Consider the following 21,132-nt stretch of genomic DNA (forward strand, 5'->3'; position numbering starts at 1 on the left):
ATCCCATGAGACCCTGGGAGGATAGCCACTTGGAATTTTTACAGGGAGCGATCTTCCTCGGGCAGAGAGAAGGGACCAGTCTGGTGGGGACAGAGACAGAGTCACATTGTAACCGAGGCCAGGACTGGCTGCTCACCAAAACCTATTTCTCTTCTCAGTCCTGGCACACAGTTAAACTATTTTCTACCCTCCCCTGACTCCTTTGCAGATGAAAGGGGCCACTTAACTGAGTCCTGACCAGTGAAATGTGGGTGGGAGAGATGCACTCTACTTCCAGCCCCCAGCCCCTAACATCCCCTAAGAGGTCTTCTGCATTATCTCGGTTGCTCAACACCCGGCTGGATGGAGTGGACCCAGTGGAGGACCCCAGGGCTTCAAAGAAGGATAAAGACATTAGGTGGATGGATCTGCAGTCTCTGAATGGCTGTGGGGAGCTGAGCCTCGCCTCCCACCTCTCCTGTGGGTCGAGACTGTGGCCCGACTAAGCAATAAACCTGCAGGCAGGCCACTGACACTCTGGTTGTTTGCCAAGCAGGTAGCCCTCCTGGCACATGTGGTGGGTGTCCTGCCGTGGCAGACCCAGGAGAGAAGGAGCAGGGAGACCGGGGCCACGTGCAGCCCCTACAGCGAGGGCCTGCGGACGCTGCTGCACAGAGGCGGGGCCGCCTCTCGCTCGACCTGATCAGTGTCTCTGGGCCCTTCGTCGCTGCTTCTCTGCAACAGGGACGAGGTCCCCAGTGACCAGAGAGGCAGAAACCTGGGTCAGGCGCAGCCTTGAGGGGAGGGCTGGGGGCTGTACTAGTCAGATTTCTGCTCTGATACTGCTGAGGAACTATGGAGTTTCAACAGCTCTTGTATTTCTCACTCACAGTCCTGTTGTCGAGGGTGGTGGCTCTGCCTTGGGCCAAGGACTCTGTTCAGGTCTGTACCATGTGCCTCTAATCCCAGTGGACAGCTTTACGGCAATTGCACATGCACAGACCACCCAGCCAAACCACACAAGCACATGAAATCTGCACGGGAACACCCACTAACATCCCATTAGTCAGAGCGAGTCAGTGGGCAGGAGGTGCTGACTGCAGACTGCGTGCAAGCCGAGGCGGAGTGTGAAGGGAGGAAGAACTGTGCACAAGCCGTACAACGGACCATGAGCACCAGCTTTAGTAAGACCCGGGCCCGCCACGGTCCGTGCCCCGGGGCCCATGGGTGTGTGTGTTTGACGGAGAGATACAAGGGGCCTCCGAGCCGCAAGGACTGGCCAGGCTGTTTCAGGCAATGGGAAGGGAAACGGACATCACAAGCCTTCATTTCTTGTCTTGCTGCTAAGTGACCACAGACCTTTGGCAAGTCTCTTCTCTCCAGGCCTCATTTTAATGATCTGGGACAGGAGAGAGGTGGACAGGATGGTTTCTAATCTCCTTTCAAGCTTATACCTCTGAAGATGCTAAGAAACCTAACTGCGAACCTAAGCCATGAGCTTTCAGATCCTATTGTCTCCCAACCCGACAGACCCTCATGAGCTGCCCCAGCACGGAATCTGGGAGAGAATGGTTTCTGCAGGGCCCTCCCCGGAGGAACAGTGGGGAGGAGAGAGTTGCTTGCGAGAAGATGCAAGTATATTTCTCTGTGCTCTTTTAGAAGCCCTTAGATCAGGCTGCTCAGGGCCTGATAATTTTTCCATTAAGAGGAAATAATTTTCTGGGCCTGTTTTGGTTGTATTTATCTGCAGATGACAGCGTCAGCCTCTGCAGCTGTGACATGGTGCCTGTCCCCAGGCCAGGCATGTACTTGTGGGGAGAGGAAGGGGCAGAGGTCTCAGCATCTCCCCGCCTGAGGGAAGGGGCCGGACAGCTGCAGCATTAGCAGGCGTCCATCTCCTCTGACCCAGCCGTGACCTCAGGTCCCTCCCACTCCATTTTCTTCCCTAGAAAAGAAATGTAAGCAACAACCCAACCAAGAAGCCCGCCCTATGCCATCTCCGCCCAGCCCCAGCCGCCTGCCTATCGCTCTTCTAAGCCCGCTTGACAATAACCGTTCACCACAAAGAAGAAAACAAAGTATGGAGAAGCAGAAACCAATCTACGGCCGCAAATTGACGTCAGACTTTGAAAAATGGACTGCGAGGTGGTGGTGCGCTGAGCTCCTTCTGCTTCCCAGGGCAGGCGTGCGGCTGGGCGCCTCCTGTCACGACCCCTCTCGGCCCCAGTTCAGCCGGGAGGCGACTACAGTCCAGGGAGCAGATCTGACTTTCACAGGTGACAGTGGGACCAGGAGGACTGGGAGTCCTGTGGGAATCGTGGCAAAGGAGAGCCCTCCCCTGTGCTGGGAGCCTGGCCACGCTGGGCGAGGGTCTTTTGGGGCTCAGGCCCAGGAGGGGGATGCTTGCTGGCACCATGCCGCCGGATTCTGGGCCCTGTGGAGCTGAGGTCTGAGGTCCTGGCCAAGGCAGCTCCAGGACAGGTTGAGGAAGGAAGAAATCCCGGATTTTGACACCTGTTACTTGCTCGTAGAAGGGCTTTCCCAAGCCCGAGCATTCTCACAGGCATGACCCCACTCAGAGCAGGCCGGGGCATCAGCAGAGCCACTGAGGAAAGAGGCAGGACAATTCCAGAGCCTTAGGGAGTCCCACAGCTCCTGGTGACAGGCCTGGGCTGGAGGCGATGTCTTCCCGGCCCCAGAGCTGATGGTCCTCTTTGGGACACTCTGAACCGTCAGGAGTTGGAGTAGCCACCATAACATGACTAAATGCCTACTTTTCTGAAGGGGGTGGGGGCGGCGGGGCCCAAACCAGGTGGAAGTGCCAGGCTGTGCAAAGTCCCAGTGAAAACCATCAATCCTCAGTGGGACCCTCTGGGAAATAGCTGGGACAGCGACTGAGGGGGGATCAGAGGGCACGTTTTGCCTCTGGGCTTTACCTGGAGACATAGCACCTGTTTGTGCCCTAGACCAGGCCCCAGGCAGCCACAGGACAGGGGAAATCTGGGAGGGATGGCAGCCGGCCCCCAGCTAATAGCCTGGGAAGAAGCGTTGTTCTGCGTCCTGGTGGAGCCACCTTCCTCCCCACCGTCTCTCCTCCTGGCATCATGTCTCCTCCCTGCAAGCTGGCCACCCCAGGCCTTGGCCTGTCCCCATGCTCCCTAAGGCCCCGGCCCGGCTCCTGGCTCACTGCGGGGCCGCCGCCCCCTCCACCCTCCACAGACTTCCCTGTCTCGGGGCCCGTTGCCCTCCGGGGCCTGCACTCTAAGATGATCTGGCTAATCCGACAGGCTTAGGGAAGGTGGACTGCCTGGGTTCAAATTCGGCTTCCAGCTCCTACCAGCCCCTACCAGCCGAGCATCCCTGGGCAAGTTAATTAACCTCTCTTCACTTCAGTTTCCTTATCGAAGACACGAGGACAAAAATACTTACTTCATAGGGTTATTGGGAGTTCTAAATGAATTTCTGTGAAGAACTTAGCACAATGCCTGAGGCCTAATAAACACTCAATAAATGTTAGTTATTTTTAGTTTTTAAACCTGTTCATGCTCCTGCCTTGGTGGGGGCTAATGACTCACTCCAAAGTTAAAATAGACGTGTTTTTATAGAGACCTAATTGAGGAAAGGCCTTACCAGAAAGGTATGGAGATTTCGGTGCCAGTGCCTCCTTGAGGGCGACCCCCTTTGTGAGAAGGGTCTTCCGACGAACCCCTGAGAGCGACATCACAGGATCCAGACGTGTATCATGAGGTGGGCCCCCCGATCTGTCTGCCAAGACCTTCATCTGAACCGGACTCACGGCCTGCAGCTGCCGCAGGGAGCAAGTGGCTTTTGAACCCCAGCCAGGTGATAAAGGGGATCCAGAAGAGGGTGAAGTGGGAAAGGGCAGCTGGTGTTCATGGCCTGGGTACCAGCTCAGCAGGTGGGGTGGGACACTTGTGGGCTTTGCAATCAGATGCCCAGGGTTCCAGAAACTCTGCACCCACTGCCGTCTATTAAAGGTGTGCTCTTGGGGAAGGTATGTAATTTCTCTGAACTTCTATTTCCTCACTGGGTCAGGATTGAAGTACATAATGTAGGTAAAAAGCACTTGTCTAAATGATATGCTGAAGTATTATTATTTTCTTTGCATAGATTTTGTTTGAAGCCAAATAACTTTAGAGTTGGTAAATCTAACCTCTAATTCTCACAAACTACTCTGTGGCCTTGTTCTCACCAGAGCTGTGGCTGTGCCAGAGCAGAGACTCCTAGAAGGACACTCAAGTGTGCGTGGAGGGAGGGGAGGGGTCACTGAGAAGACGGGCATTGCAGAGGCATCCCGGGGCAGGGCTATGGTGCGTCAAGGCCGCGTGGGAAGTGTCAGTGAAGGTGAGTCTGGGTTCGCAGTAGCCCGGGAGCTGCTTCCTGGTTTTCCCTTGGGCAGCCCAGTTCTTGTCTCAGCATCTCGACCCTTCTCTGTCTGTGCACCTGCTCTGTTCTCTCTCTGTTCACTCAGCTCATGCTGCTTACCCCCCATTTCCACTCATCTATAGTTTTGATTTATTTGAGCCAATGGCCTCCCCAGTCCTGTCTTTGCACAAACTTTCTGCTCTATTATCCATTACCACCAATGGCAGTTTTCCTCTGAGTATCTTTGCTTAAACCCCAGAAGGAACCTGATCTTCTTTATCCCCCAGACCACAGGTCACTAGCCACTCTACGATCTGTTTCTCTCAGGTCCCATGCTTGCCCATCAGCTGAGGCTGGGAAGGGCTCATGGGCTACTGAGGCGATGAGGGTTTGGGGTGGGGCAGGTTGTTTACAATGGGCTGTAGATGGTTAGGAAGTGATCAGCAATCCTAGGACATGCAGGTAAGTCACACTGTCTCAACAACAAACTCCAGGTTTTTATGCAGATTATTATGTGGATTAATGAGCCAGTTAGTGGAAGTGCGCAGGTAGATCTGACCCCTCCTCTCCGTCCGCACGGCTGCTTTCTTAGTTCAGGCCTTCAGCATCTCTCACTGGACTAACCCAAAAGTCTTCCACCTGGACCCTTGGCCTCCCATTTTGCCCCTCCCTCCATTGGATCAAATCTATCGTGTGCAGAATCACCATAGTGAGCTTTCTAAACTATCAATTTGAAGAGCTACAAGATCAAGTGCTGGTGAGGACGTGATGAAACAGGCATCTTATATTTTACTGACAGCGCATGATGTTGTTGCAGGTTTAGGGGAAAGTAAGCTAGCAATATCTTTTGAAATTAAAAATACCGTAACCTTTGATTCCTTGTTCTGGCTTTCGGCAATCTACCCTGTGGACATAAAAGCACCCATATTCAGTACTACACGGGAAAGGCTATTGTAGCATTATTTTAGGTGTGAACATAATTGTAAATAACCCGAATATCCAACAGTAAATGGTTGAATAAATTCTACTACTGCCATACACTGGAAAATTATACACATATTTTTAAAAAATGAGTTAAATGGCATACCTATTGACTAGGAGGAATATCACCATATAAGAGAAGCCATTTGCTTAGTAAACAGCATGATGTATTTTTTAAAAAAGTACGAACAGTGGCAAATAAATGCGTGTACATGCTCACATTTGTTTGATAAACATGGAAACAGGTGTGGAAAAATTATCGGGGGTGGGGCACGGTTTCTCAGTCTTAATAAGCATCAGAATCTCCTGAAGGGCTTGTAGGAGATTGCCTTTCTTTCTTTCTTTCTTTCTTTTTCAATATTTTTGATATAAAATTGACAAAGAATATTATATGCATGGCAGGTGTACGACGTAATGACTGATACATATATATTGCAAAATGATCACTGTAGTAAGTCTAGTTAACTTCCATCACCATGATAGTTACAAACTTTCTTGTGATTAGGAGTTTAAGGTCTGCTCTCCTAGCGACTTCCAAATACGCAGTAGAGTGTTAGGAACTCCACTCGGCTTGCATTTCTGACAGGCTCCCAGGTGATGCTAATGTCGTTGTTTCGTGGACCACACTTGAGAACCGCTGGTGTACAGGAGTAAGGGGAATGGGGTGGGAGAAATTCGGGCAGTTTCCTTTCTGTTATTTATGCGCTTTCATTGATTTTAGGACACTTACATGACTGTTAGCGATTTTGAAGAGGAAAGAAAGGCCCTAGAAAAGGGAAGGGTGGCTGCTCAGCCCAAGCCCCTCCCCTCCCCCACACCTTTAGTGGCTCCCTGGGGCGCACAGGATGAAGTCCCGACTAAGCGTGGCCGCAGGGCCCCTCGGAGTGGGATCCCTGCCTTTACTCCTTTGTGCCCAGTTGGCCTCCAGTGCTTGGCCAGGCTACCCGCAGCCTCCCGAATGTGCCCGCTGCGCCTCGCAGCCTGGCCTTGCTTCTGCAGCGCCTTGCTGCGCTCCTCAGAGGCAGGGGATGGCTGGCTCGTCTTTGGATTCCCAGCATGAAGTGCAATTCTGTGCAGGTGGAGCAGGCGCTATTTTATCTCAAATGTGGGGCAGAGTGGACAGGTGTGGGCTGAGCATCTGTGCCTCTCCTCGAAGCTCTTCAGCCGCTCCTCAGTCTTCCTGAACTCAGCCCGTCTAAGTGGGTAAGAGTTCAGGGAGGATGGGGGGCGCAGGGAGGCCCCGTGGGTGATTTCGCAGGGGCTGCGCCATCACGCTAGTTTCCCTCTGGAGCAGGGGTGCCTGTGGACGTGGGTATGTGGGCATGCATGTGCTCGTCTACGTGGCAAAGCCTCACATTGGTGTGGGGCTCTCCAGTTTACAAAGTGTTTCATGCCCATCATCCCACGAAGTCCCCATGAAACCCTGTGACTTACGCAGAGTATTACCATTTCCATGTTTCTGCTGAAGATAAGCCTAGAGTTTGAGCGACTCACCCAGGATGGCGCCTTGAGGATGCCCATCGAGACGCAGAATAGTGGTGCTGCCTGGTTCTGTTTCTGGGTGCTGAGGATGGGTAGGCAGCGTCCAGGGACCTAGTTCAGGTCCTCCTTCCTGGGACCCATCAGCCCCGGGGAGGGCGCTGCCGCGGCGTCCTGACACCTGATCCATCAGCCTGTCCCTCGACAAACAGGCATCGACCTCTGTGACACGGTACGTGTATATCTGTCTTTGACCCTGGTTCCTGACGGAGCTTCTAATCTCTGCAGAATGTCCTGGGTGGCAGATGTGTCTTTTGTGTGCTGGTGAGGTGACTGGTAGCAGGGCACCCAGGCCGGATGGGGACTGGTCATCAGATGGGGACCAAAAAGGCACAATTAAAGGGTCAGATTTCAGCCCCGCCCCCGCCTCCCGGGAGAGAAGAGGAGCCGTTGATTGACTTAATGATTGACATACCTGGGCAATGAGGCCTCCACCAACAGAGTTTCCAAGTCAGTACCATGAGCCAGGAGCGGGGTGCACCCCAGTCCCTGGAGGCGGAAGCTCCTGTACTTGGGGCCCTGCATACCAGCCCTGGGTCCTGTTCAGGTGGCTGTTACCTACAGCGTTGCCATGTCCTCTACAGGAAACGGTAAGTGTAACTAAGTGTTCCTTTGAGCTTTGTGAGCCGGAATGGCAGATGGCCAGACCTGCGGAGGGGGTCACGGGGGCCCCTGACTGCAGCCAGTCAAGTGGCAGCCCAGGGCCTACGGCCGGCATCCGAGGTGGGGGGCAGACTGTGGGACTGAACCCCTCACCTGTGGGGGCCGCGCTGATCCCGGGTACCTAGTGTCAGAATCGAGGTGAAGTAGGGGACATATCACTTAGTTCTGTCTGCGAGAGCTGTGCAGGGCGGCCGGTTCTGTTACTTTGCTACCAGCTCTGGGAATAGGAAGGGAATCTTGCCGAGGCTGCCAGCCTACAGCAATAAGCTGCGTCCTCCAAGCCCCTCTGCACAGACCAGCGCCCCCCTCCCTGTAGTCAGGAAGCCTTTCTTCCTCTCTGGGAAGGCCGGGCATAATCCATCCGGGAAGCCAAGGGTGGAAGCTGTCTGCCTGTAACTTCTGCTTCAGCAAATGGCTGGTTACCTTCTTGAAGAGGAAGAGAAAATTGCTTCCAGAATAAAACTCAAATTAACATCTCAATAAATCATCCTGACGTGTCTCTCCTCCCCAGGGGGATGCGAAGGAGTGTTTATGTTGCCGGATGGGAGGGGCAGGCCCTGGAGCAGGGCGGACAGTTTTAACCAAAGGAGGAGTTTTAATAAAAGGTGGAGCATTACCTGTGTTTTCTCCTCCTGGCTTCCTGAGACACCAGCTGAGCAGGCCTCCCTAAAGGGGAAATGGGCTGGTGCTCCTTCTCCAGAGAGCTTGGCTGAGGTTTAACGAGGCAGTGTTTGTTCATAGAATCTGAAATTCAGAAGGGGCCCAAAAAGAAAGGGTGAAAAATAATAAAATTGCTGAAAACACCTGCTGAGGCAGAGCATGCCCTGCCCACCTGCCTGTCCTGGGACGTGGGAGCCGGGACCTTGCTGCAGGGGAGCGAGTCCTGCAAGACCTTTTGGCCGTGTCGTTCCTCTGTGCCTGTGTGCTGCCTGTGCACTTGGTCTGTGCTGGGTGCCCAGGGACCAGAGGGAGTAGCTGTGTACCCACCCACCTCGAGCGCACCATGCCAACAAATGAGGCACACAATGCCATTCCCCGACAATGCCAACGAATGAGGCACACAATGCCATTCCCCGACGGCCCCTTGCTCAGATCACATCTCCATTAATACCCTCCTGCAGTTCATTGTGATTGGCATCGCTACAATAAACAGTAAATGAGTGAATAATAATTGGCCATCTATTTGAAAGTGTTACAGAGGTTGCCATGGCAATCACACCTGTTATTAAGCTTTATTAAGCGGCAGCTGCGGGGAGGGAGGTGGAGGAGCTGGGCCTCCGGGCACCCTGCAGAGGGTCTGGCCTGCTCAGTGACCTTTCCCAGGAGCTCTTGAGACACGGGGGCCAGGTCTGGGGGTACTGCTTTTTTTTTATTTAAAGCATTTACTTTCTCTGGGGTATTTGGGAGGAGTCTAATCTCCAACTAGAAATGAAAAGGTTTCTCTCCTATCTTTTCCTTTCCTCAAATCCTTAAAGAATGGGAATGGGGGCCGATGTTTTATTTTTGCCCTGAGCATTCCCCACCCCGAACCCCAAACAAAGGTAAAAATTAACATTAGAAAAAGTAAAATTCATTTAGGGGCAAAAATTAAATCCATTTTATTTTAGAATGATGACTCAAGCCTTCCGGATAAGGTGCTCTTATCCTGTCTTTATTATTCCTCTGCCTCCCCACCCTCCATCAATAAATTCTAAATCCCTCAATGCGAGGAAAAGATTTTAATGTGAACAACCTAGAATATTAGATCATTGTAATTCCTGTGCACCAGAAGCAAACAGGTCAGTCTCATTCTCCAGGGCGAGACAGGAAGACACATTTCTGCATCCTGGGACCATATCATTTCTCTCTCTCTCTCTCTCTCTCTTTCTCTCTCACACACATGAGTCAGGACCTTCCTTCTCTCCTTGTGGGCTTGCCTTGCTGAATTCTGATCTCAGCATTAGTGGGGACGTCCTAGTCGTCGAAGGACTGAACATAAAGGGCTGACGAGAGAGCCAGAAACACCCCGCTTGGTTTCTGTGGATCTGGAAACAAGTAGCTGATTGTTACACCCGCTCCTGCTCGGTGGCGTGAGAAGAGTCAGGCTTGGAAATGTTCACCATCAAATCAGGGAAATATTAACTTAAGACTTTTTCTTTCCCCTTACAAAAGATATGTGTTATATGGTCTGCAGTTTATTTCAAAATTCGTCAGTACGTTATGTAGAGTGTGAGTTGCCGAACTTAGCAAACAAAATTACAGAACACAGAGTTAAATGTGAATTTCAGATAAGTGCAGAATAATTTCCTAGTACAGGTATGTGCCAAATATATGTATGTCCTCTGGCAGCCCCGAAGGGAGGCTCCGCTGAGGGCTGCAGTCCAGGGGGAGATGAGGTACCACGTGAAGAATCCTCATGGGAACGCGCACTTCGGGGCTGCTGGGGTCCCAGCTGAAAGGCTCCGAGCAGAAGCCATGCTCTCTGGGTCGCCGTCATCTCCCATCAACACCAGAGGCTTTGCTGATTAGCATAATGGATGCTAGAAAGGGTTTTCTTGGGTGAAACAAGTGAAAGTTTAAAATGTGTATGGTGGCCAGAATATCATAAAGGAGCTCACGCTGCCCTGCATGCGGAACGAATATAAATTTACTGGGTTCCAACAGCCTATGCTCTTTGGGATGGTGTCCTAAATTTTTTTTTTGAAGCTCTGTTTATAGCCACAAATCAGAGAGTTTCAAAGCCTGACTCCTACCGTGCCACTAGAATATTGCCACGTCTTTATCCAACATGCTGTCACATGGCCTCAAAGGTCAGAGGCCGGAACTGTACTTAGTTTATTGGATAGGCTATTTGTTTGAGGCCAGCTTGCTAATGAGTGTTTGCATGCATGAGAGAATCCAGCCTCCAGCATGCTTTTATTGTAGCATGCCACCGGGGAATGAGAGCAGGGCCCTCAGCTCTCTGCAGAAGGTACCGGCTGGTTTAGGCCGGTTCGTACCAGAAGAGGACCTCGCTGTAGCCTTGGCAAAGCTGTGGCTCGCGGAGGAGTGTGAATAAGAAGAAATGGAGGATCTGAGAGAAGCAGAAAGTGCTGAAAGGACTAGTGGAGCAAAGACAATGGATTCCTTGGGGGCCAAAATTACGTTCAGGGAATGTTTTCTGTTTTTCTGAAGTTACCATTTTTCCCATTTCCCAGTGTACAATTCAGTAGCATTAAGTACGTTCCCAATGCTGTGCCAACCATTCTAACACATGTTCAGAACCTTTTCTTCCCAAACCGAGACTGTGCCCATCAGGCAGACACGGCCCAGCCCCCCTCCAGCTCCAGGCAGCCACAGGCCCCTGTTCTGTCTCGGCGATCTCGCCTGACCCAGGTGCCTTGTGTAAGGGCAGTCACACTACACGTGTCCTTTTGTCTGGTTGAACGTTTTCAAGTTTCATCGTGTTGTCGCCGGGGTCAGAGTGTGCTTTTTATGGCTGGGTGCTACTCCTTCGTACGTAGAGACCACGTCTTGTAATCCATTTTTCCTTTGATGGACATTTGGTCAGGGAATCTTTTCCGTCAGTGAGTATGGGGTTTAGGGTCAGAAGACACACCTGAGCTCTACCATTCCTGAGTCACCTTGGGCAAATTGCTCAGCTTCTCTGAGTTCCATTTTCCTTATCTTGAAATGCACACACATATCTTTCTTATTCTGCTTAGACTTTAGTTGTGAAAATCAGGTAATGTATGTAAGGAACCTTATAAAGCAAAGGGCCATATTGTGTATTATTTTGGCTTTTAATCCTTGCTATGGATACCAGAAAATGCCAGAAAATAAACCTTTTCCAGTTTATTCTCATGCTGGTGATTTCCTCTGAAGATTTTGCCTGTTTCTCAAACAACGTTGAATGCAAATTCCTTGAGGCTTAGTATCTTTGTAGCTCCATTTATTACAAAACTTTGAAATATTTAGAGGTAAATTCAATTAGGAAAAGTGTAATTACTGCCTGGATAAACTAGACTTTAAATTTTAATATGCCAAAGAGGATCATTTTATGAGCAGAACAAGCTCTACGTTATACATTTTTAATGCTCCTAAACTCACACAGTGACACGCGATCTGTAAAAGACACTAAAAATATGACAGCATTTGCTTTCACATTCCCCCCAAATCTCTGCCCTGTCCTCAGCCAGAGCCACAAACCCGTTTTAGTCAATGGCTTCAACAGGTCCAGCTCTTTTGCGTGTTTAATCACTCCCATTTTTTTCTAGGTTAACTAGGTCCAGCGCGGCTAACGGAAGGAAGTTGCTGTGCGGCGCGAGGGCGCCGGGTTCCAAGGAAGAGGGGCGGGAACATTCTCAAAGAAGCTGCACTTGGAGCCCGAGCCGCGTCCCTGCGGCAGCGCCGTCAAAGCGGCCTCCCCTGCAGCTGCGGCCCAGCCGGGCCTGTGCTCCGCGCTGCGCCCGGAGGTGAGCAGCTGCCTCCATCGGAGGGCGCAGGGCGCAGCACTGGGGAACAAGCAGGGTGCGGGGGCACGAGGCAGGTGTGGGGCGGTTGGCTCTGGTCTTCCAAGGGGCCAGGGGGCTGCAGCCTCTATTTCCCAGCCAATTCCCAGGCCCCGGCACGTGCTGGCGACAGCCTTGAACCTGTGCCAGAGGCGAGGGGAAGGAAGGATGAAGCGTGTGCCCCGCAAGCAGCCTCGCCCAGCCCACCCACACTGATTTCAGCTGGGCTTCCAGCCCACGGGAGACGTGAGCGCGCAAGCCAGCCAAGTTCTCTCACCTGCGGGTTTCCAGACCCTTGGAGGGCCAGTAATTACCCAGTAATTGCCCTGTTTATTGCCTCATTACAGGTGACCACCTTTTGGCAGGCATTTCCCTGAGAAGGTCTCTTCCCAGCGAGGGTTTCTGGGGCTGGGCAGGAGCAGGCGGGCAGGCGGGCCCCGCTGGGGCAGCAGGCCAAATCGCACTCCCCGTTTCCCGCTCACCCCGCCCCAGCCGGCTGCCGGGCCCTGCTCCAGGCCTTGGCCTCTGCTGGCACTGACTGCCCGTGTCCGGTGGGTCACATCAGAATGACTCCTGCCCGTTTAACAACGGTCCGTCTCAAGCCTCCTGCCTCCATCACGGTGCGACGGCCCCCCAGGAGTCTCCTTGGCATCTGGTCCTCCACCTGGTCTTCCCCGGTTCCCCCCACACTGTGGCTCAAGGAGCTTGGTGCACAGGGCCGGCTGGTGTTCTGCGGGCTCCACTCACCGCGATGCCTCCCGGCTCCGACAGCTTCACATCTCACCTGGGCACTGGGCGAGCGACGCTGCACTCAGCTCACCCCCCAGAGGGCAGCGCTGCCAAGCCGGTGGGCCAGGGAGCGGGGGCTTAGGACGGAGGGGCCAGATACGCCAACGCTTCTGTGTTCCAAGCAAGCTGCAGGTAAATTTGAATTGGGCAGAGGAGAACCGGGCTGGGACAAAGGAGTTGGGATTTTTTTTTTTACAGAATGCAAATGAGTAAATCCTGTCTCTGGGTGGGGTGGGAATTGGTATGGGTTCATGGCCAATGGGTCTGGAGGGACCTTGGGGATCATCTGACCTGGCCCCTCACCTTACAAAGATCATCCTGTTTAACTGTGGCTTGTGAAGGATCCTGGAGCACCCCCCTAACCACCAGCCTGGGACCTCACGTAATGGCTGAAATAAGCATTTCTCTGGTTGTTCCAAGATCCCCCACCTTCAGCTTCTTCTCACACTGAACCTGGGGCACCAGAGGCCTACCGTCCCCATGTGCCCCTGGGGCCCCTGCCTCCCCAAGCGTCTCCGGGGTTTCCACGCTTCCAGGAAGACCAGCCTTGCTGACTAAAGGTACTCCTCACACTCAGCCAGAGGTCAATTTCGGGCAGGCCTGCTCCTGACGGCAGTCTCAAGGCCTGGGGGTGCCCCGGGGTGGAGGGGCAGGTCCTGTTTGCCAGGACACGCTCTGCTCTCATAAGCAGGGTGGGCCTGGGTGCCTGATCTTGGTGTCTGCAGCTTCGTCTCTATAGGAGACTCGTTGCTAAGTTACCACAGCCCCTTCTGCACAGCATTTAGGGCTCAGGAAGGGGAGGTGCACAGACAGCATCCGGGTCCTGTGCAAGCAGCGTTCAAGGCCTTGGGCCGGAGCCTTTGTTTAGGAAGAAGCTTGTATCTCATCCCTCCTTCCCTCCCTCCATCCCCCCTCCTTCCCTCCCTCCATCCCTCCCTCCTTCCCCCATCCCTCCCCCATCCCCCATCCCTCCTTCCACCCCTCCATCCCTCACTCCATCCATCCTTCCCCCATCCCCATCCCTCCATCCCTCCATCCCCCCATCCCCCCATCCCCCATCCCTCCTTCCATCCCTCCATCCCTCCCTCCATCGTCCTTCCCCCATCCCTCCATCCATCCCTCCATCCCCCCATCCCCATCCCTCCTTCCATCCCTCCATCCCCCATCCCCCCATCCCCATCCCTCCCTCCCTCCTTCCCCCATCCCTCTCCCATCCCCATCCCTCCTTCCACCCCCATCCCCCATCCCCCATCCCCCCATCCCCCCATCCCCCCATCCCCCATCCCCATCCCTCATCCCCCCATCCCCCATCCCTCCATCCCTCTTTCCATCCCTTCATCCTTCCCTCTAAGAAATATTCACTGAACACTTCCTACATGCCAGGCTCCCTGCCAGGTGTTGAAGATGCCGGAGGACGCCTGCCTCTCCAGTCTTATCTGGCAGCTCACTTCACTCTGAAAAATAAGTGCCAGCTCCCTGACATAATGACAACATGGGACACTATACAGTGACTGCTGTGAGCCAGGCACTGTTCTAAGAGCTCAACACATATCTAACTATTTGATCCTCATCACTACAGCATCTGTTATCATCCCCATTTTACTGAGGACACTGAGGCACAGAGATGGCCGACAGCTAGTCAGTGGCAGAGCCAGGATTAAACCCTGTGCATCTTTCCTAAGTCTGTCCTTTTAGTCATAAACTCAACTGTTGTCATTTATCTTTATCCAGAGCGATGGAAATGTACTAGAGGGTTTTAAGCAGGAGGTTAACACATTTAGAAGAATTTTCAAAACTTACACTGAGTGTGAAAGTGAATTGCATCGGGGCAAGAGTGGGTGAAGCTGGGCCTGTACGGAGGCCCTTGCAGGGCTCCCGGTGAGAGATGGCGGAGGACTGGACCACAGCGGGCAGGGAGAGGGTTGGGGTTGGGAAGAACTGCACTGATAAAAAAGCCATGTAAGTGCTTGTGGACTTGGCTTAAATTTCTTATTTTCAAGTATCTGCTTTCAACTATGCTCCTTTTCTGCCCCTTGGCACTCGGACAGAGTCTTTCATTGTATGGTCACCTTTGGTATTTGGAAAACATGACCCAGTTAAGTTTAAAATTCAAGTCTCAAGTCAGACTCGAACCTCATCGGCCCCACCTTTCTCAGCCCGAAGCAGCCCTTGGATTCGGAGTGGAAATGACGTGTGGTCTTGTCTTCCATGCTGTTCTGCCTTCAGCACCTCTTTGGGAGAGGGGGTGGTGAGTGAGGGCTGACTGGGGGGTGGGTGCCGCCGCCGCCTCCCTCTTCTAGGGCTGCTCTGTCTGTTAAAGCTGAGAGCGGAGGTGGAGTGCTGTCAGACCGGAGACGCCTTTCTGAGAACAGTCCCTTACCCATGAGACAGCCAATAAATACGTGCAGAATAAATGGATGAACAAAGAAACATCAGAAAATGACTAAATGAATTTATGATCTTGTCAGTAATGTGGTAACATCTGCTCTAAATAGGAGGGCAGGTACTGTGTGTGTGTGTGTGTGTGTGCATGCGTGCATGTGCACGCACATGTGCATAGATAGGGGGACAAGCATAGACACTTATCTTTGTGTTTTGATCCATTCAGTACCCAGCACAGTAGCAGACGTTAGAGGTGATTATTATAGTGATGATTCTGGCATTTGTTCTCCATGGTCCAACCCAGTTCTCCAATTTCAATTCCCCTGCACAATTTTTCTTCCTCAGTAAAACCCGTTACTTCCCAGTATGTTTGGTATCTTGTTTTGACATTGACTGTGTGTGGGGACAGAAGTGAGGCATCTCCCAAGAATCTATAGATAAGGGAAGTAGGATTGTGTGATGAGAATTAAACTTTAAGATGTGTACAGAGCAGAGACGTGCAAAGTCACCTTCAGGAGACAGGCCAGTTCCCTGGGTGGCCAGCTTCGGCAGTTACCTGATGGAATATATTAACACACCCGCCGGAAGCATGGGGTAATCAGAAGTGACATGGCTCAGCTGTAAGATGTCAAGAAAAGAGAGTCGCCAGGGCAATGGCCATGCACATGAGACAGCGTTTGGGCCAACTGGCTGGCAGTACTAAGACCAGCCCTGGCGTGGCGATGGAAGTGGGCATCGCGGCCACTGCATGTCAAGGATTTCCATCTCGCTGGCCAGATTGTCTTGGGGAGAGAGACGCATCAGTTCATCTGAGTGTGATACCCTTGTGTATTAAATTTATGTAACTCTTTTGTTTTCATTATTTAGATAATGCTTCATGCATATACTGCAGAGTAAGAAAACAGCAAATATGAGCTATTATTATTATCTGATTATGAGTTGGCTTTCTACCCAAGAAAAGGATGTACTAGTCTGACAAACAGAACTACTCTGTCTCGGGACAATATTGTTCTTGATAACAACAATAATAAACTGGCATTCCAAGTTTATGCCAAATGTTAATATCAGATAGTCTCTGAAATACGACTCTTGTTGGTGAGCCAGGAAGATCGAGGGCTCCAGGCTGCGAGGTTGACAATCAAGCCCTGGACGGGGCGAGCTCTCGAAGGGGACGGCTGCTGCGCTGAGCGGCTGCTTGGAGGCTGCCGGCGTGGAGCGATGCCAGTCTGCGTCTGACCCCTGGCCAGCCCAGCTTCCTTCTCTGACCCAAAGCCCAGCCTTGCTCAGGGGCGAAGCCGACAGTGTGAACTCGCTCGCCGGAGTTCCTGCTCACCTGCTCTCTGCACCCCATGCGGCATCGCAGGAGCAAGGAAGTGAACGGAGAGGTGGACAAATGGGCTCCAGGCGCTGGCGTGGACTAGCTGCATAATTTGGGGCAAGCTGCTTACTGTCTCCCTGCTTTCGTTTCCCTCTCTGTAACGTGGGACTAATAGGCGCCACCCTCATGGGGGCATGGCAGGGCTTCAGGAGCAGAAGCCCAGAAAGCCCTTGGCACATGCCTGTTCCATAGTGAGTGCTCAGTAGTGGTCAGCGTTGCCCATTGCTGTGCACCCTTCTCAGCACTGCCCCGTCTCTGCAGCTCCTCTGAGAGCTCCTCAGAGTGGAGACCGTGTATGAGCTGGACTTGTATGTCCCGGCATTTGTAACATGGGACTAGTAATAACCATGTCATAGGGTATTGGGCAAATAAGCCAGGAACTGAGCACGAAGAGCCAGTCGGTGCCTGTAAGTAGAGGTGCTCAACCAGCCTTTTTGTTGCTATTATAATTTAGCATCATCGGGCATCTGTGGGCCATGTGCTCATGTCGGCTTTGCACGCAGTTGGCTTTGGTGGCGTGTGTGATGGTGTGGTGACAACAGGGCCTTCTACCCCGTGACAGATGATGTTGCTGCCCCTTCTGAGGTGGTAGAGCTGGCGCACAGGAGCTGATCATGTGATTCCCATGAACTCTGAGATGCGCTACGTAGGAAGCAGCACACGCCGTCCAGGGATGTGCCCTGCGCACTCTGCCCTGGGGACGTGCTCCCCTGCTCAGCCTTGTGGGCCCAGGGGAATGTTACTCTCTTGGCTCTGACTTTCTCCATTGCACAGCCCCTCTCCTCTGTTTCTCCCTCCAGCTTTTCATGCACTATCACATGGCATGAGTGAGATCTTGTCGTTCACTCCTTCATTAATTCATTCACATATACACATACATCCGTACACTGTACATGATATATCTGCATGTAGTTAGCAGAAACCAGGCCTTACTCATAATTTAGGCTTCAGCATCTAGCAGCTGCTCGAGGACCAAATGGCTAAACTGCTTGGTGGCCTCTAAGCCTTAAGCTTCTTTTCCAGTGCTGGGGTTGGAGGCTGCTCTAATCCACTTGCCATCTTGCTCTAGGTCCCTGCTGTAACCAGGAGGCCACTTGGGAGCAAAGGTGTGGCTTTGGAGCCAAGGAAGATCAAAGCAACCTGGGTCCTTCATACAGAGCACAGCACAGAGCCCCCACATGGCAGCTCTCCCTACTGAACACCTGTGCGGGTGGCACATACCCACAGGGCTGGCACGGCAGGAACAGAGGGGTCTGGCTAGTGGTCACTGCAGAGTCCCTCAAAGATAAAGCCTCCAGTCCTTTTCTTCTGGAAACCTGGGGAGCTGTTTTTGTCTTTCCCTTTGGTCCTGGCTGGGAGGGAGGTGAGCATGGCCTTGATTTCCCAGACCCTCTGGATTGCAGACATTATGAGTGATGAGGGACAAGGTGGAGTTTTAGGACTACGGGAAGAACCATACACGCATCTTAAGCAAAGGATCGTTACTGATAAACACACACATGTGCTATTCCACAGCTGAATTTGTGTTTTCCTCTCAAGGGCCCCAGGAAATCAGCAAGCTGCCCACGTAGCTGAGAACAGCCAGGCAGCCCTTCCTGACCTCAGATTACTGCTAATGATAAGAGCCGGAAGACCAGCTCCCTGCATGGGAGGGAGGGAGCTCAAACCCCTGAGGTCAGCCATGTGCTTCATCTTTGGGGATTTTCCGTAATAGATTTATTTTTAGCAAGAAGAGATTTAAAACCCCAGCAACTTAGTATGACTTGTTTGCTTAAAACAAGTTGCTTCTCAAGAGTGAGTTGAGGGTTTGACAATTGTCCTCTTCATCATGTCTTTTACACTTTTGCAGGAATCACCAGGGGCTCTGACCCCCGTGGGCAAGCTTCTAAGGACCCCTCTGAAAGATGAGGCATGTCCTGCTCCTACAAGTCCCTCAACTGCTAATTGCCCCCCTTTTTCCTTCCTGTTTTATTGAGATATAATTGACATATAACACTGTGTAAATTTAAGGTGTACAGCATAGTAACTTGGCATAAATATACTGCAAAACAATTAATATAATCTGTTTAGTTAATATCCATCCATCACCTCATATAGTCACAAAAAAAATTTTCCCTTGTGATGAGAATTTTTAGGATCTATTTTCATCCTAACTTTCAAATCCACCATAGCGTAGTGTCAACTCACAGTCACCATGCTGTACGTTATAGTCCCAGTACTTATTTATCTTAAAAGTGGAAGTTTGTACCTTCTGACCACCTTCATCCCAGTTCCCCTTCCCCACACCTCTGGCCACAGCCAGTCTGGCCTCCTTTTCTATGAGTTTGGGTATTTTGGAGTCCACATGTGAGTGAGATCACGTGGTATTTGTCTTTCTCTGATTTACTTCATTTAGCAGAATGCCCTCAAGGTCTGTCCACGTCATGGCTCCTTTAATAAACTGAGGACGTCTCGGGCCTTCCTTCCCCAAGAGTGTTCTGTGGATCAGCCGTGCTAGAAGTTGTGTGTCCTGGTGAAACTATGTAGTCCCAGGGCCTGGGAAACCCTGCCCACTCTTCTCCCCTTGGTTCACTCCAGCCCAACCAGCCCCCTGTTCTTCCTCACATGCCACACAGCCCTGCCCCAGGGCCTTTGCACTTACTGCTCCTTCCGGCCAGCGTGTTCTCCCTCAGATATCTGCTTGGTACCTTCAGCTTCATCTCCAACTTCACCTCTTTACTCAAAAGCACCTTTTCAGTGAGGCCTTCACAAGACACGTTTATATCCACTTCTCTGCTTTACTATGTTTTTCTTTGCGCCCACCACTCACTGCGGTGAATCACATCACTTTCTGCTCTGCAGTCAGGATTGCCGAGTTCCATCCTAAGGGTCACTGTGGCAGGGGGAAATAAACATGGCAAATTGTTCACTGGCTTCCCAGGCTTCCACAGAAAGTAACACACATTGCTTGGGCTCATATTCACTGGCTCAAACAAATCTCATGGCTACATTGTAACTTCAGAAGGGAGAGGAAAATGCATCGCTAACCTGTGTGTAAAGGAGAACTGGGGTGTCTGTCAGTCATTCTAATGACCACCATACCGTTTAACAGCCATCAGAGGCTTTCCATGGCTCACGGGATTAATTCCAAATTCCCTTACAGAATTTAGAGATCTCTGCATGATCTGGCCCATGCTTACCTCTCTGAGATTTGAATCTCAGCTTAGAGGTCATTTCTTCGGGAAGCCCTCCCTAATCCATCTGTCAGTGAGGGGATCTTTACCCCATGTGCTTCCATAAACCCAGAACTTCTCAGCACATTATTCATTACTTGACTCTATCTCCTCCTAGAATTTTTTCTGGTAATCCATTACTTAGCCCTAAAGTCAATCTAGTTGTTCATGAGCAGCTCTTTAAAAATTGAAACAGAACAGAATAGGGACCCATAATACTATATCCTATGTAGTAGGAGTTAGTAATACTCTGTGAAACTTCTGTCAGTGTGTGTGTGTGTGTGTGTGTGCACGTGTGTGTGTATTGGTCCTGCATATTGGGGTGACTTGTAAAATGTATGTCTTAATCTGGCTTGTGGTGAAGCCACAACCCCACAAGGATTGTAATTCCATGGGGCCTGGGACATCTGCCTCATTTATCCCGAACCACCAGTGTCTAGCGCAGTGCCTGGCACAAAGGACCCTCAAAGATTTATGAATGAATTCGCATTGACCTGAGTTATCAGTGGCGTTAATTGGAAGCAGTGTGGAAGGCTTGGGCTGGGTGTTTACAGTCACATTGGCCCTGATGAGAAGATGCCTGCTTAGGTGTCCAATGCTGAGACTGCCCTCGCCTCCGAGCGGGGCTGGAGGGGCACGGCCCATCCGCTGGGCCTCCTTAAACCCAGCCCCACCCTTACACAGGGGGCGGTAGGATACTGTTAGGCTGTACCTGAACTACCATCCAGAGCCAGAAAACATGAGTTCAAGTCCTGTCTTATCACTTACCAGTTGCATGGCCCCAGGCGAGGTCCTCTCCGGGCCTATTTCTTTCTCTGTAAAGTAGACGAACTATTATCTTCCTTTCCAAGTTGATGTAAGGATTAGAGAGATTGTTTATGATCCATGTCTGGCAATGTAGACATGTAACAAACCAGGGCTATTTATCATTATTATTATCACACTGACTTTTTAAAGTACTTGAAATCCCTCAGTCAGTAACTCCTTTGACTTAAGACATTGTTTACAACAAAAATGTTCTAGTTTCCCTGGGAGGGGTAAAGATCTGAAGTCATTATCAGCGTCTTCAGTATCTTTTTGTATCTTTACAGTATGAATAGCTATATGTTTTTTCAGTGTAGGGTCAGCTGAGATCTGGCTTTGATAAGAGAGAAGGAGAAATGGAATCAGACAAAACCAGCCTGGGGGAGGGGGATGTGGCCGGAGGACGTGGCGGGGGTGGGTCTAGAACAAAATGTTTTAGCCTTCATAATGTTCCATTTCTGCAGCCAGAGTCTAGTGGGGATGATGATGCAACTCTTTGCCTCAGTTTCTCCATTTAATGTGTATCCCTTTCAGCAGGGTCTGCAGCATA

The 21,132-nt window shown here is 51.5% G+C and overlaps 1 long non-coding RNA gene across 4 annotated transcripts; it reads left to right on the plus strand.

Annotated features, from left to right (window-relative positions):
* The first annotated feature begins 1,865 nt into the window (after positions 1-1,865).
* Positions 1,866-19,829, plus strand: LOC108386180 (uncharacterized). Of its 4 annotated transcripts, XR_012132757.1 has the most exons (8): positions 1,867-2,255; positions 3,585-3,822; positions 4,196-4,344; positions 11,784-11,981; positions 12,128-12,364; positions 12,510-12,938; positions 13,227-13,366; positions 14,190-19,829. It is a non-coding gene; the product is annotated as an uncharacterized lncRNA (long non-coding RNA). The 4 variants fall into 4 exon arrangements; XR_012132755.1 differs by having other exon boundaries at positions 1,866-2,255; positions 12,128-12,938; XR_012132758.1 differs by lacking the exon at positions 12,128-12,364 and having other exon boundaries at positions 1,868-2,255; positions 12,365-12,938.
* The last annotated feature ends 1,303 nt before the right edge of the window (positions 19,830-21,132 follow it).

This window comes from Manis javanica, chromosome 6 (genome assembly GCF_040802235.1).
Source record: "Manis javanica isolate MJ-LG chromosome 6, MJ_LKY, whole genome shotgun sequence".
In the NCBI taxonomy this organism is placed as follows: Eukaryota; Metazoa; Chordata; class Mammalia; order Pholidota; family Manidae; genus Manis; species Manis javanica.